Raw genomic sequence first — 15,096 nt, forward strand, 5'->3', positions numbered from 1 at the left:
TCAGCAATAGGGTCTTACCATCAGATTTTGGGGAGTAATGAATATTTTGGAATTAGTCTGCAGTATTTGGGAAGATTAGGGAACCACTTTTACCGAAGACTCAAAAGACATTTGTCAGATGTGATAGAGAAGTTTGCCTTGCTTCTTGGTAGTAAATGTCTACCTAAGAATAGTAGCTATACTTTTACATTTTGTTCCATTAATGACTCTCACACAGTATATATAACAGACACCCATTCAATAAATATTTCTTGAGATAAATAAAATATGGAACATGAATGGAGACAGACGAGCTTCAGGCAGAGAAAAACACAAAGCAAATATATGTGTGGGATAAGCAGTGCATTGTAAACTATGCTCTATGATTCACTCCACATTCAGTCATGACATGAAAAAGGAAAGGAAGTAGAATATGAATGGATCACCTTCAGTGTGAATGTAACAGACTGAGTCGTCCAAGCCAAAGCTGCGGAGAATTGCTGACAGGATGATGGAGGAAAGATACATAGCCAAGCACCCTTGAGTCCTTATCCTAGAGCAGCTTGGTCAGTGGCTTCAGAAGAACTGAGAGGGAGGGAATTCTCTTCTGGACAGGTGAGTAGGATTGGAGTGAAAATTATTCCTCAGAAAAGATTTGCTGGGTCTGAGTGAATGTAGTGAATGGAAGGAGCCTTTAGCTAAGGGCTGGGAGCTGTGATGGCAACAAAAGAAGACAAAACCAAGATAAAGGAGAATTAAATGCTGCAAAATCCTCATATGGAAACAACAGAGGAATCGCAGGCCCAAAAGAGGCTGCAACTGGCTTGTTTGGCTTACTGCCTAGGGAAATATACATGACTGTGCTTGTTCATCCTGATACCTATTAAGGTGTAGATACACCAGCATTCTTTACATACACACACACAAAGACACCCATATATGTATATGTATAATATATAGCTTTCATATATATTTCAAAATAATATGCTACTTTATGACTTTTCAGAATCCTTACTGTTCTTTTCTTTTAAAAGATAATTTTACATTTTCTTTGTGGTATTTTATTTATCCTTTAGTTGTGCTAGTCTGCATAAGTCTAACGACTTGCCTCTCCAAAGGTATTTTAGGAAATGATTTAAGTCATACTGATTTCTAAGTATTTGGTGGGGAAATCTGTTTTCAAATGATAATGTTAGAATTTTCCCATACAACCTGCAAGGCTATTTGTGGGGTTTTGGGGTAGTTTCAGTCATTAACAAAAGATTGCATTGTTCAATTGATTAACAGTTCTTGTTCCGTATATGTAACCCAGGATTAAATGGGGAAAGTGGCCACACCAAGCTAACAGAGTCCTGACTTAGGTGGTTCTTACTTACTTCCTTGTCCCCATTGGATCCTTTCCTTGCTCCGTCTTCACTGTTGCTCCGTGAGATGAAAAGCAGTCAATGTCATCACTGGTGTGCAGTCAATGATGTCTCATGCCAGGCTGTTACTGACACACTATGGAAAGAGAAGCCACAGCCATGACTCCCTTACCACATATTTAGTTTGGGAAACAATACCAAATTTGTTCTTAAAATGAAACCTTGGGTCCAACACCTATCACAGTATCATTTCGGAATGGAATTTGTTTCATCCTGTCTTTGTACGCCGATATCCAGTTTTTCAAAAGTCAGTTCAAGTCTTTCTTCTTCCTTAAGTGTGCCAATCCAGAAAACATATATCCTGAACATTTACCTCAACATACATGCGAGCACCGTGCACTAAATTACTTCATCTTTAAACAACTGCAAATGGGATTTTTGTATTTCCAAGAGGATATGTTTTAGAGACAACTATGAAAAGTCTCTTTGGTCCTGTCTTGATTTTTTAAAAAGATGCTTTCTTTAAAAAAAGGATTGATTTATTTATTAGGTATGCAGTTTTCTGCCTGTATGTAGGCCTGTAGGTGAAAGGAAGGCTACAGATCTCATGAAGGATGGTTAACTGCTGAGCCACCTCTCCAGTCCCTCCAAAAAGATATTTTCTGAAGGTAGAAATGTTATCTTCTGTATTGATAAATTTATAAACCATGGGTAAAATTTAAGTACTGCACTTGTTGAACGTTTTCAGGATGAGGTCCAGAGGACTTTTGCTTCTCTTTTTCATTTTTTTAAAATTCTAACCCTGGAGATTGAAATGTAGGCCTAGTAACCTGTCAATCTTAGCAAATCTATTTGGAAATCTTTCTAGTTAAGAAATAGTTACTGTAAAATTGTCTAAGTTGGTTCATGTAGTTGTTGTGTTTCAGATATTTTAAAAAACATCTTGAGAAAACGTCTCCTCAAATTTCTTAACTCCAGAGAGACTAGGGATGTGCTGGTGTAAATTTCTTCTGTGTGTCTTTCACCACGCTCTTTTCTTCCTTCCTGCTCCCTCTCCCATCCTTCCTTCCTTAAACATGAATGGACAACTTGTCTATTTTAAGACAGTGCTGAGAATTCAAAGTGGAATAGCCCCAGGCTTCAGCTCTGTAGGCATGGCACACTGGCAGCAGTGTGCTCAGAGGTACACACTGAGACATCACATGGTAAAAGAGTCTTCACTGCTAGAGAAGGCAATCTTTCTGCTTCTTGGTGAAGGCAGCATGTACTTTACAAATGTGGTGTGTTCTGCAGGAGTTGTTGAAACCTGTAGCCAGGTAAGGCTGAACTAATGCCCACATCTCAGTGACAACTTTCAGAAGAACAAAATATCTTTCCTGGTACATTCATGGAGTGTATTCAGCTTTGATCCATTACAATAAATGACTGCAATTAAATGTGTATGATTTATTAATTATATGTTTTCTAATTAATCTAACTCTGTCCATTTCTGTATAGAACATAAGGTTATATATGATTTCATGTATTTATATATCATTACATATACTATAACTTACAAAGAAGATAATGTTATAAATGATAAGTTTAATGAGTTAAATTGTAGATAGAAGGTAGCAATGTTTTGGAGAGTTAAGTAAATTTTTTAAGTAAATGAAACTTCTGGGACAAAACAAGAAAGTTCTATTTTGCCACACACACACACACACACACACACACACACACACACACACATATACACACACATATATATTGCAGTAAATGTCAGAAAAGTACAAGTTGTGTTAGAGTTGCCTTATCTGGTTGTGTACTTGGCCTTTGAAATTGCCTTCTCCCTGGTCTGTGCCATCCCTTATGCAGTGAGCTCAAGGGTATCAGACACAAGTCTGGCTTCTCCTCAGGCATTGCCCTTATGTACTCAGAGTAGACTCACAACTTATAAGTGTTCAATGGCTCTATCAACAAGTGTTCAGTGGCTTCATGAGGTGTCTTTCATGGTGTTCTGAATCACTTAAGACAGTCAGAAAGATTTTTTTTTCTACGAAACTAACCAATGTAAACTCATTTTCTACTTTCCTGTCATATGTGAGTATATGCACTTTTATATTGCTATTAAATTTATAGAATTTCTTTCATTTAAGAGACTCAAGCTAAAGACAAATTGGTTTGAATTTAAGTATTATTTGCTATTAAATATTGCTGAGAGAATGTTTTACTGTTTACCTTGTAAAATATAAAGTTGTCTAAAGACTGATGCTCAATTATATTAATATACATACACACAAAATATGAAATAATGTATAGAGTTTGCATGATTACAGAGGTTAGTCTTTTGTCACAGAGTTTTGTTTTTTGTTTTCCAAAGTATGATACATTGATTTATATATTTTTGCTGTTGAACTGTAGTAAAAAATGTAGAGAACACTTTCAAATTATTCAATTGTAGTTGCGCTTCAGTGCAAAATGAACATCCTTATTAAAAAAATTCAGTGAGGAAGAATATAGGCACAATCTGCTTTCCGTAACTCTTTGTCTGTGGGAGGTATGGATTTATCTGAACCTAATGCTTTTAATGTCTCATCTGGGTGTGAACAAAGCAAAAGATAACACTCCTGCACAACATCATTCTTTCTTGGTGTGGTCACCTTTAATAATAGAAACAACGGATGCCTTTCCCAGTGTGCTCATCAGAACCCTTACAGGAAGCAGGTGTTCGCTCTTATTTTCCTTTGAAATCGTGTACTTATTTATTACATTATGTCTTTCAGTTGTGGATATTTTCCTGTCAAGGGGAAATTCCATCCTTCCTGGAATAATAATCTCCTAAATTTTAAATGAACTTTAAAAGAATCTGCTGAAGTGATAGAAAACACTCTCTTCTGCATAGCTGTATTTTCATTTTATATCTATGTAGGGAGAACTTGACAGTTTGTAGAGTTCTCAAGGGTGCATTTATTATATAAAACTAACCAACTTCATGTTAAAATGACGGTCACATTCTCACAAATGTGCAAATCTATGGTTATTCACTGACAGTATCATCTCCACAGGGAATTATAGTGAAAGAAGAATTTCTAATAATTTGTCCACTTATCCTTTCTCATCTCTTCATTCACGCCAAAATGGTTTGTGTCTCTATTAAAGCCTTTCACTTTTTCCAAGGGCTTCAAAAGCAAAAAGGGCAAGAATAAACCAGTTCTATTTATTTATTTTTGTGACCTATTTGACATCTTTATTTCTATAACTATCATATACAAGTGCTCTTTTGTGTTTTTTAAGTTTTTCGAGACAGAGTTTGCTCTATAGCTTTGGAACCTATCCTGGAACAAGCTCTTGTAGGCCAGGCTGGTCTCGAATTCACAGAGATCCACCTGTCTCTGCCTCCCGAGTACTGGGATTAAAGGCATGCACCACCACTGCCTGGCAGTATATACAAGTACTCTTAAGGGTACAGACTAATCAGTCTTCTGTAGCACAAGGTAAGACAGGCCCTTTCTGTCCCAATTCCCATCCAGTCTTTGCTACTTGCCAGCTTACAGCCTTTAAAAACTCACCATGGTTCCCTCTGCCTGCATTTTAACATCAGAAAAATGACAGTAGTAATGGTATTAGATGGCTTGGTCACCAGGGGTGTTAAATGAGTCGATTTGTGTTCATATTTCTAATTAATGTCTTGTTTTGAATGACCCATACTCAATGTTAGCGTTGTTATTATCACTTTCATTTATCTTTATTTTCAGTTAGTTTAGAGAGTTTTTCTAACCATTCTCTCATTTCCATTTCATTGTATTACTATGTTAAACCTTTGCAATATTTTGTCTATGCTGTTTTAGTAGTCTTTTCAAATTCTTACTTTTGTTGATCTTTAATCAGGAGACATGTCTAATTTGGTATAGAGTATTCCAGAATCTTTGTCTTTGTCAGAAATGGTTCATTCTGTGTGCTTATCATCTCACAGAAAGCTATACAATTAAAAAGAATTAAAAATAATAATGAACAATTAGGTGTATATTTTCATACGGGTTTATATGACTATGTATATGGGGTTTTGCCACTGAGGGATGAAAATTGTCTCCCTTAAAGCAATTAAACCTCATCACGTGATTAGCCATAGAGATAGTTAATCTTGGTTGTCAACTTGACACACCTTGCCAATAAAAGCCTTAGTCTGTATGCCTCTACCAGACTGGCCTGTGGAAATGTCTGTTGAATAGTTTCTTGATTGTTAATTGATGTAGGAGGGCCCAGCCAACTGAGGACAGAGCTATACCTGGGTATGTAATCCTAGGCGTATCAGAAACCTAGCTGAGGAAATCAAAATGGGCAAGCCAATAAGCATCTTTTTATCCCTGCCTCCACTCCTGTTTGAATTGCTGCCCTAATTCTCCTAAATTGGTAGTTCTCAAACTGATCCCTTTGGGTATGAATGACTCTTTCACAAAGGCTGTCTAAAACCATCAGGAAACACAGATATATGCACTAAGATTCATAGAAAAAATGAGAGTTATGAAGTAACAATGAAAATCATTTTATGGTTGGGGCCACCACAATGCAAGGAATTATATTCTAGTGTCCTGCATTAGGAAGTTGAGAACCACTCCTCTAAATGATGGGCTGTTATTGGGATGTGTAAGTCAACTAGACCCTTATCCCAGGTTGGTTTTGGTTAATATGTTCATCATAGCAACAGAAAGCAGAATCGAACAAACATATTGTTTGTACCTCATGCTTTTTTTTAAGTTGTTGAAGTATGTAACAGATTCCAGTTTAAGCCCACAACATAATATATGTAGTAATGTGATTCTATGTCAGGAAGATCATATGTGGGTTTTATTCCCTTGCAGACCCTCCCACTCTTGGGAGTTCTTTCTCACTTTTACTTAATAAATCTATGTTTATTCTGATCAAAAATTGAAGAAAAGAAGCCTATGTGTTTCGTGTGAAATGGTATGCCCGGTTCTTTGTTTCTTTTGCTGTTAAACAAAGTGTTTCTGTGCGAATCTATTCCTTACAAAAACATTGCAGTTTTGAGGGTATATTTTCCTCAGCTACATCTTCTATCAATAGATTGTGAACCTAACCACTGCATTTGTTCTCAATTCACGCTAAGGTATCAAGAACATTTGATGCCATTCTTTGAGCTCAGATGAATTGAAAGCTCTGTATCATGGGTTTGTAAAAATCAGCTTCTGTCTCTACCTAGTTACTAGAAAACTATGGAGCTGTTGCTGTGCTGACAGTGGGTGCTGTATCACATGATGAAGATCCCCTAATAAGTTGGTTGTCCCATTTACACATCATTGTCATTGTTTGCTCCTACATGGATGCTGGCGGAACCCAGTGTAAACAACTTGTCTTCTCCTGACTGTGGTGAGAACTGACTTTGTAGTCTGTCTATGCTTATCTTAACCTTATGAAGCCATTACATCATTCTTTTCTCATGCCCTATCTCATATGTCCCTTGAAATATTATATACTTTCAGACTTCTGCTAAAACAGCATCCCGACTATGAAATCACCCTGATTCTATCCACCCCTCCCCTCTTCATAAGTCACAAAGTTTATTATTATTATTATTATTATTATTATTATTTCATATATGTTTTATGTATCTTGTGTAGCACTTACATTCTGCTTCAATTTTGGATCTTTGTGAACATGTTTTATTTCAGCGTACATTATCTTTTTGAGTGAAAGATTGCATTTGCTCACCAGCTATAAATACATTGGAGTTTAATCTTACATACGCTTTGTTTTAAAGTCAATATTTAAAGTTAAAATTACACACTGCCAAAAATGTCCTGAAAGGATCTTAAGGCAAGAGAGAGCAGGTATTTTGCATTATTTATGCTCCACCCTGGGGATTGATATTTAGTCTCTCAAGAGAGTGCACTTGAAGTTTGCTTTCTGTACTACATCAACTCGCTTTCTTCACTTTAGCCACAGATGAAGTAACTGGCTTGCCGTGAGAGGCTGCGTTGTATGAAATGATCCACGTGTCATTAAACACGAAAATCAAATGCAGCTTGGGGGGATGCTCAGACTATGAGAACTGAGAATGAATAAGAATACTTTATTTTTTAAAAAAAATCTTAATGTTCCGTGATCCAGAGGCCCGCTTTCTATCAGTGGGTGGACTGCTTATCTGTCATGGCTGAGGCTTTTGCTTGATCACCAGAGAAGAGAATTTCTCTCAAATTCTGTCTAGCCACTTAGTGACCAAGAAATGTGGTTTTTCAAGTTCTACAAGATTTCAGACAAACATATAGATTGATACGCACAGGCATAGATGGAAGTGTGAGCTGAAAAATAAATAACTGGCTGACATAACTAGTTTAAATCCTGCATGGCTATTTGATGAAAGGATGTAGAGACTCAGTTCGAGTCCTTTGCTGAAGACATTACCATGCTAAAAGTTCAGCTTTTTCCTCAATCAGACTTCCATTCAAGCCCAGGCTCTGCATCTGCTTTACTGAAAACTTGAAACACTGGCTTAAGTTTTTTTTTTTTGAGCATCGGCTTTCACACAAGTTAATGGAGATTAAAATGAATATCTATCCTCCAGAGTCTGAAATGAGACCTGTAAGGTTTACCTTAGAGTAGCTACCCCAGACTTTGGCGATTGGTTAATTGTTAAATTCACAAAGTAAATATATTTAAGACCGGGAGTATGACTTTATTGGGAGACTAGTAGGAGTCACTTTGCTGCCTTTGAATGGCATTCCGACATGAAATGCTTGGTTATTTATTTGGATCTGGGTTGAAACGCTTGGCTGTTTTAAGGCAGTTCTGGGAAGGGGAAGAAGAGAGCTTCTTTGAATGATTTTTGAAAACGGAGTCCTGAATTGGGTCTTTCAGGAATAAGTGACTTCTTTGCCCGCTTTCCACAAATTTACATTAGTAAACACCCTTGGAGCTGATGCACGTTAAGCGACATCTTATTCATCGGTTTTTAAAAGCGCAGCCTTTAATTCCCACGCCCCTTTCATCTTTCTTTTTTGGATCCCTTTTAAAAAATACTATTTTTACATTTTTTTCCTTCTGTATCCCATTTCATTTTCTCCAGTATCATAAGACTTTGAAAACTGTCCTTTTATCAGACGCCTCACTCTCTGACAAGCGCTGAGCTCTTTGAGATCTTAATTCTCCTACTGATTCTGTGGCAAATGGTACAACGTTCTGCTGTTCTCTTGTGAAAAAACTAAGACATGAGGGGGGGTGGTCGGGGATGAAATAGTTTTTCCAGATTCTTTCTGCCAAGGGCTGTGAGTGGGACGTGGACCAGGCAGCTGGGTTTCGGGTATTTCAACCTTCACTGCTTCAATCAGGACACTGGCTGGCTTTCATGGAGGATTTTGAATAGTTGCTACTTTTGTTTTCTATGTGTTCGTTGTTTTATATTGTTCTGATTCAGGTATCTATTTGTTTCATTTATAGTTTTGTTATTTCCTTCAAGATAGAAATTTGTTTTTATGAATGCATCCACCTCCCACTGTCCCACGTGGACACCCTTGTCTCTTGTCATTGGCTCAACCCTTGGGAAGTCCTCGGCCTCCAAACCCCTGCTGTGGATGTCCAATGCCTGACACAGTCTCTTTACTCCTGTCTTTCATTTAAATGCTCTTCTCCTTTCAGCCAGTTCCAAGATGCTATTTGCCTCTGCTAAGAATTTCCTCCCGCTACTTGGACCTTCTGTTCTGCAGATTGCTCCTTGGCAAAGCTGAGAAGTTGTTGCCTAATGTCTTTTTGTACTTATGTTTGTTTTTCACTGTCTGGAAACCTGACAGGGCTTCCTCTGTTTTTCTACATTCCTCCTCAGGTTTTGCCCCACCCTCCTGGAACACCTTCTCCAGATTATCTTTCCTTTTCTCTCAGCTCCACCCAGCTGCACCTTCAGAGAGTCTGCTTGTTCTGAATGTATCACTCATTGGACCCTTCCGTTTGTCTTTTCCCATCACCTCTGGTATATCACTCTGTGGGAAAAAGTTTTCTTGTGAAAACAAATATTTACACATATTGGATAGCTATGAAAATAAATTTAATTATTATTTTGTCATATATCCTTTTTTGCACTTAATAACTGTGTGTATTAGATTTCCAAAAACCTTGAAGTAAAGCTGTGGCTTTGTGTATAAGGAGCATGCAGTTAATTTTATTCTTTTGCTATGATTGGGTTTATAAATCATATAAGAATCAGTGTGGAGAGAAGACACCAGGATCAGCAGGAAGAAGATTCAGGTCTTTGATGTTCTTGTTTTTCTTGTCATCTTGACCTTGGCTTCTCAGTCACGTGTTCAGTCCTCGGCTCCAGTATTTGTCCAATGGCGAATGGCATGAAACTAGGGGATGTGTCTGACCAGAGAGGAAAGGCATGTGTGGTACACAGCAAGTACATATTGTTATTTCATTGGCTCTCAAAGCTTCCAAATAAAAGTTTCTCAACAAGTAAAATATAACAGAGCAATACATGATAGATCAATTTAACTCTATCAGTTCACTTTTCTATCGGGTATCTGCTCTGTCCCAAATACTGAAAGCTGAACTCTGAGTTTTAAGGAAGAACTAGTATGTGTTACTGGGAACATGGGTGGCTATTAACCCAAATATCATAATCCAAAATTAATATCTGTATGAGCAGTTCAGATTCCTCCCAGGGGATGGGCGTTGCAGAGTGATTTGTCCAGGAAACACAGTGGTTCACGAGTGCACGCAACAGCATGTGTTAGTATGGGCGAATTTCTGCCTGGGAACTCCCTGCTTCCTTCTGTGATGTACTGTCTACTCTCACAGATAGGTGCTTCAAGATACCGTATCTACCCTTAGGTCTGATTGTATATGAGATTCCTTTATAATTCACGATTTTAAATACCCCACTAGAAACCCACATAAAAATCATTGAGAACAATATTAAAATGGTCTATCTCCTTATTTTATTTAATTTCCTTCTGGAAAATGATGCACTAATTTACCAGCTAAGGTTATTAATTAATAAAGACTTTGCATAAAGAAAATGTGAAGAACCAACCAGATTTTTCACCTGAATGGTGACTTTGAATTGGCAGTGTCATATAAACATTCCTTGATTTTTCTTTTTACTGTGTTTACTTCCTGAGTCCTGGAATCAAATGTTGTTTTGTATTGTATGGATTTATTTTAGTCATATCATCAGACTGACAGAATCCTTGCTTCAGCACTGTGTCTTCCTTATTAGGAAAAGATATTTATCACTTGTATCTCCTTTTTCCTAATTTTAGTGTTGCCTTTTTTCTCTCTATGCAGTTATTCTTTATAACCCTTCTCCAGATACCAGGATAAACAGCACGTTTTCTCCAAACTGTGTACACTGTTGATTATTCACAGATAAATTCTTTGTCCATCAACTTGTTGCTCAGCCAGGCTACGCTTGTTTAGTGCTTTAATCTTTCATCACAAATCATCTTTCTCTGCATCTTAATCATTCTTTCCTCCTCCCTCTGAACTCCTTCCAGTTTCTCTGCACCTCTGGGATAACACGGTTCCACTTCTGAACACCAGGTGCAGCGCTACCATTCCTGCCTAGGAGGGAGGGTCCCATTACCTCCAGTGCCGCTGTGAGGCTTGAGACTTCTTGTTCCCAGAGGTACTCATTAGAGAGGATGCCTGTCTCTACAGGTAGGGCTAAGCATGGCTGCAACACTCTTCTCTCGACTTGCCTTCCGGCTAATCCCTTTTCCAGAGTCGAAATCTCAACTCAATTCCTAATCACTTACTCCCTCTCCTCCTCCCCCTCCTCCCCTTCTCTGTATGATATTTTTATTTATTCATACTTCCTGACTCAAATAGATGTAACTCTGGTCATTCCCAGTCATTTATCTTGATCCAGTGCCAATGTCTTCTAAGTACTACAGTTCCGCCCTTCTGATAATAACTATCTTTCCACTCTGCCCACACACCACACTTTGTAGGCTTATCCACTTCATTTCTTCCTAGCTTTGTGTGTGTGTGTGTGAGTGTGTAGTGTGTGCACATGTGTGTATGCTTTAAACAAACAAGTACGTGGTTTGGCTTTATAGTATTATACTTGAAACTATCAAAATTGCTCAGATAATTGGGCTGCAAATTATTTGCTGTTTGAAATAGTAACGGTTCATATTTTATTCATAAATGATATCATTCACGGAAAGATAGGATTTGTGTGACACTTCTAAAATAAACAGTGTGTAAGTATGGCTTGTGGTTTGTAGTTTTTGGACACCAGTTTGTCATTCTTGCATTCTCTCTCTTCTATCCTCCCCTTCCTATTCCTGTCTTCAAGTCTTCTGTTTACTGAGACTCCCAAGTCTCCATGTAGTGATAAGAAATGAATGTAGCACCTGTGTTTTCTATCTTGCTCCCAAATGACCAGTTTTATAGCTAAAATGAAGCACAATTCTTCCATCACTTGTGATCTTATTTGGGACAAGAGCTGAGCTTAACAAAATGATACTTAAATGACAATAAGACAGCATTTTGTTCTTGAATGAAATATTATATTTCAGTGAAGTCTGAGAGTAGGTTGAGAAAGACCTTTGAAGCCTGAAACGTTTTTCTCTCTGACAGATGAATCACTTTGCTCTCCCAGCAGTACCGGAGTAGTTTACATGGAGAACGCACGTTGGTTTCCCTGGCCACCCAGACCCGAATAATCACACAAAACGATATTAGCTGCATCGCTGTTTGGACAATGGCTTAGGCATATTCCTAGCTAATTCTTACATCTTAAATTAACCCATTTCTATTAATCCATATAACACCACAAGGTTGTGGCTTACTGGGACGGTTCTGGAGTCTTTCTCCTTTGGTAGCAACACAGCATCTGCCCGACTCTGCCATCATTCTTCTTGCTTTCAGTTTAGTTTTCCTACTATGATACGTTAGGCCCTTCCATAGGCCAAAGCAACTTCTTTATTAACCAATGGTAATAAAACATATTCACAGCATACAGAGAGGAATCCTAATAAGAGCAGTCCTACTAAAGCACCGTCACCATTGAATGCGGTTTCTGTGTGACTGGAAGTCTGAAGTAATGGAGAATAGAAAGGAGCTAGGAAAATATTGCAATGTAATGGTCTAGAAATTAGGAAATAAAGGCATACGAGGATGAGAGTTTGGAGGAAAACTTGAGTCTTGTCCTATAGTGTAGGTGCCACCTTTAAAATTGGTGATTAGTAAAAAGTGGTTTGATTGAGTCTTACCATCTTGAGCAGTTTCATAGTAAATCAGGTCTCCTGGTCATCCTCTGTGGCTTTCCAAATGAACCATTTCGAATGGGTAGCAGGAAAGCTACAACTTTAATAACCCACACATTTGCTTTATATACTTATAGCTTATTATAGAATTTGGAGCCAAACAATAGTTACTGACAAAACAATCAAGTGTTATGGTAAGTAGAGGGAAAGAAGGACGTAAGAGGAGATTTCTGATTTGAATGTGGGGTCTGGCAGAAAAGATCTGGCTCCGGGATGAAGGTGATGAGAAGAAGTGCACACCGCAGACACACAGGAGATCAGGAATGAAGGAATGAAACACAAGTGGCTTTTGGTAGAGCCATAGATGATGGTTCTCTGATCTTATTTAAATATAAAATGCTAAATGGTAACTACCACAAATCGCTGCATCCCAGGAGACTGAGGTTAAGTGCTGAGCACCAAATACTGCACAAGTGGCTGAGCTCTGGCCAGCACAACCCCATCAGTCCGTCTCCTCTGTTTTCTCCATTTATATGCATGTGCGGGGACAAAATTTGACCCTTTGTCTACTTATAAGTCATAGAAAATAGATATTAGTTGAGGGCTTATTAGAAGAGTTCAAAATCAAGCTATGAGAAAGAGCATTTTATGTCTGTTATATACAGGATTGGGTTCTGTAAAAACAAAGGCTTAAATATGAAGACTGAGAGTCTGTTTAGAGATAGAAAATCACACAAAACATAAAACAAACACTTAATGTATCTTTTCAGGAACTTATTCTCATTTGGAGAAATTAACTGAAAACCTGTCACCATTTCCAAAATAACTAGAATCTTTTATTTGGTTATTCTTATCCTGCTCTCCTGGAGTTAGTTTTTTTTTTTTTCAACATTTTACAATACTGTGTAAATTTTTAGCTTTTCTTATGTGAACAGACTCTGTTTACTGACTGCCAAGAGTTTAGTATGACTTTGTAAACTGAAGCAACTATGAACCACAACTTAACACTATGAAAAGAAGAATGCAAAAATCTAAGATCTTTTTTTTTTTAAGTCTACTGAAACGGCAGGTCTATGCTAGGGACAGTGAGACTTTTCTATATTATTCTTTCAGAGTGGATTTATTCATGAAATGTGTTAGCCTCTCTGAACAGTGACCTACTGTGTTTATCTTTATAAAGAATAAAATAAACCATTATTCAGAAGCACTTCCATTTGGGAGCTGTAGTGCCAAGTGTTAATGGCATTGCTATTCTACACAAAATCCATTTAGAGCCCTTCTTGACACAGTGTGCTCTTGTGGGAATACCCATGAAGCCTCCAGAGACTATACAATGTTCACTTGGTGTGTCTACTCTCGTCTCAGTGTCTGCCAGGCAGGCCGGTCCTTCACCAGTCCGTGTTGGTGCACATCTATGCCATCAGTATGGGTCACTTATAACTACTCACCATGGAGAGAAAAGTAAATCGCTTGTCAACAATGACAACTGTTCCTAAGTAGTGTGCATTCTAGAAAAGTATCTGTGAACCATGGGAATTTTGGCAAAGCCATAGGTCTTAAAGAGATTTGAGATTCTCAAGGGATACCTTTTTTGCAATTACTTATTATGGAGAATACAAATATTTACTCAGGTTGTTAAACAAATTTCTTACACTCTTTAGAATACAGTGGATTCCCTACCATCTTCATAAAGATTCCTCTCACTGGCATTTGAAATATTATCTTAAAATTTATGTTGTCTACTATTAAAATTCCATAGCCCACACATTTAGATCCAAAAATCCATTTGCACACATGCAGTCGATGATTAAAAGCTACTGATTTTTCAGGTGTAAATTCAAAATAATTAGGTTCAGAACAAGAGTTAAAACAAAGAGCCTTATGTTGCATTAACTCATATTGTTTATTCAGAGTTTTAACAGCCGAGCCTTTCATTTCTACAAGTTAAGGTGACTGACAGGGTTCTTCATAGAACTCTAGGGTGTTTTGCTCATTACTTTATGAGAGTTTCAGCAATTACTTCAGTAAGATTGAATGTTTTCATAATTTTATTTTCTTCAGCTAACCTTCACTATAAATATATATCTACAATAAAATAAGACATATATAGCTATAGTATTCCAACTCCAGAAGGTCATTACTCTATTATTATTTCATTCCTTTAAAAGTAATAAAGTTGCACCTCAGCTACTACATGGGATTCGTTTAAAAATGATTAATTAGTATGACCCTCTCACCTTCTTAATGAATCATGTTTCCCAAGGATTTATGTGTTCACTCATGCTGCCTTCTTGTCAGAAACGCACAACATTTTGTTAAGACTATTGTAGCAATGTAGTATGCACCTGAGATAAAGACAATAAATATCAAATTATCACAGCAGAAAGACTAAACTTAAACAATCTGCTAGGACTTGAATGCGTTTATAGCAGAAGCCTTGCTGTTTCTGCAGGGATCTAGGCTCAGTTCCTAGCATTTTCATGCAGCTCACACTGTCCTCACCTCCATTTTCAGGAAATCTACTGCGCTGTTCTGATTAGCATGGGCAC

General features: G+C 37.6%; 1 protein-coding gene across 1 annotated transcript in view; it reads left to right on the plus strand.

The window, feature by feature from the left end:
• Positions 1 to 2,607: 2,607 nt before the first annotated feature.
• Positions 2,608 to 15,096, plus strand: part of LOC121434762 (semaphorin-3D) — a 162,884-nt gene continuing 150,395 nt past the window's right edge. Inside the window, exon 1 of the mRNA XM_041633724.1 lies at positions 2,608 to 2,659. The gene's annotated coding sequence lies outside the window, so the exon portion shown is untranslated. The remainder of the gene's footprint in view (positions 2,660 to 15,096) is intronic.

The sequence above is a fragment of the Microtus oregoni genome, unplaced genomic scaffold, assembly GCF_018167655.1.
Source record: "Microtus oregoni isolate MIOR12 unplaced genomic scaffold, Mior012 000044F_ref0000062, whole genome shotgun sequence".
Classification (NCBI taxonomy): domain Eukaryota; kingdom Metazoa; phylum Chordata; class Mammalia; order Rodentia; family Cricetidae; genus Microtus; species Microtus oregoni.